Below are 2,500 nucleotides of genomic sequence, written 5' to 3'. Positions count from 1 at the left end.
CGATTCTGCCAGCTCATCGCCTTCATCATTATATTATCGACAGTAACATCTGGTGTTTGATACTGGATTGTTGTCAATGAACTAAACTAGTCACACACACACACACACACACGACTTCCTTGTTTAAATCATGTCTCTGTTTAATTAAGAAATATATTGGATATTTCTATAATCAATGATCAGACATATTAGAGACGAAGTATGGCAGTCTGTGCATGTTATACTTCCACCAACCGTTCTATATTTCCGTATGATAGTTACCACTGTTCTTTAGCCCAAGGTCAGCGCTGGTTTCAACCGTCGTACGTCAGGAACTGTGTTTGATGGCATACAAGACACATTCTTTAATCTTTAATCTTTTACTTATTTCAGTCATTAGACTGTGGCCATGCTGGGGTACCGCCTTCAAACGTACCCTCAACGTAATTCTCAGAGAGATTCAGAATGTGACGAGGCTGCCCCCTTTGTAAATACAGGTACAACTCATTTTTGCCAGCTGAGTGGACTGGAGCAACGTGAAATAACGCGTCGCTGGGAATCGAACTCATATTTATTAATATGTCACATATTTTTATAAATCATATATTAGCGCTTGCATCTACTCTAGTGGATTCTTCAGATTTGAATTTTTTTAGGAGATTCGTCTCTTTTTATAGTATTATTGAGTGTGTAGGGGTGGAGAGAGATATAGGATAGTAAAAGATGGTGAGGAATGGGGAGAAAGTGGGATAGAGTGCATGAGTGTGTGTGTGTGTGTGTGCCTTTGTATCTGTAAGGAGTGTGAATGGAAAAGAGAGAAAAGAAAGAAGAAGAGAGAAATAAGAATATATATATATATATATATATATATATATATTTACATACACATCTACATAGTTTACTTTCTCCGTTAGGGCAAGATCCACAAAAAATGTACTCCATCCAGTGAGAAATAAATATTGTTTAATGAGCACATTGTATAGCTATGAGCTACTAACAGTTTCATACATTGGAGACATTTTCTAGGCAGCTTTAAATAACACACCTAGTGTCTCCAAGCAAACTTCAGGCTCTCTGCATAGATATACAAACAAATATTATGGTTTATACCCTAACGTATTCATATGGTCTTTACTAGATTCTATGTCTTTCGCATACACTCATAGTTTTATGTTCAGACACAGAAACACGTTTTTCGTCCTATCCCAGATACACATGCATTCACACATTACACACACTGCCATTCTTCTTTCCACTCTCTCTCTCTCTCTCTCTCTCTCTCTCTCTCTCTCTCTCTCTCTCTCTCTCTCTCTCTCTCTCTCTTTGCATTCAACCACCGGCACAAGAATCTAAATACGTAGAGATGTATATACATGCAGGAACCCCTACACAAGCACACAAGTAAATAAGTTCGCTATCCACTAATTTACTACTACTACTACTACTACTACTACTACTACTACTACTGCTACTACTACTACTACTACTACGCCTACTGCTACTATCACCACTATTTCACCTTCTCCTCCCTCCACTTCTTCTTCCACCCTCTCCACTTCCTTCAGCACACCACATCATGCTTAATATTCTACACACATCACAACTATATGCAAGATATTTATACATTCACCACACAAACTCAAGCACTCTCCTCTCTCTTCTTCTCTCTCTCTCTCTCTCATACACATACACACACACACATACACATACGCATATATATACACGTACGCATACACATACACACATATACATTCTCATATGTGCATATTTGCAAACATGCATTCATTTTCTCTCTCTCTCTCTCTCTTTCTTTTCCCACCCCCACTACTCTCAAAAATGTTCACGTTCATAATATTGGCATGTATATATATACAAAAATGAATTAAACGGAGAGTGTATATGAGTGCGCATGCGTGTGAGAGGTGTGTATGTTGTACAAATCAAAACGCACATAATTTTCCTTTCTTTAATGATAAATTATCAAATGTAAATATTTCCTTCATTTTTCTTTTCTCCCTCTTTCTCACTCTCTCTCTCTCTCTCTCTCTCTCTCTTTCCCTCTAGCACATTCACGTGTGTCTCTGCATCTATGTGTCCGTATATAACAGGCATACACGCACTCACACACAAACGCTTACAAACAAGAATATATATAGGGACAGGCAGACAGGCAGAGATAGATAGATAGATAGATAGGTAGATAGATAGATAGATAGATAGAGAGAGAGAGAGAGAGAGAGAGAAAGAATGAGAGATAGTCGGACGGACAGACAGATAGATAGAATAGATAGATAGATAGATAGATAGATAGATAGATAGATAGATAGATAGATAGATAGATAGATAGATAGATAGACGGATGGAAGGACAAACAGACAGATAATTAGACAGGCAGACAGATGGATAGATAGATAGCTATCTTTCTTTATTAGCCACACACGGCCGAACACAGAGGGGACAAATACAATGTAGAGCTTTTCTTTTCGAAAAAAAAGAGGAAGATAAAAAAAAGAGGGGAAAA

The sequence above is a fragment of the Octopus sinensis genome, linkage group LG1 (genome assembly GCF_006345805.1).
Source record: "Octopus sinensis linkage group LG1, ASM634580v1, whole genome shotgun sequence".
In the NCBI taxonomy this organism is placed as follows: Eukaryota; Metazoa; Mollusca; class Cephalopoda; order Octopoda; family Octopodidae; genus Octopus; species Octopus sinensis.
Note: the sequence above shows the minus strand (reverse complement) of the source record.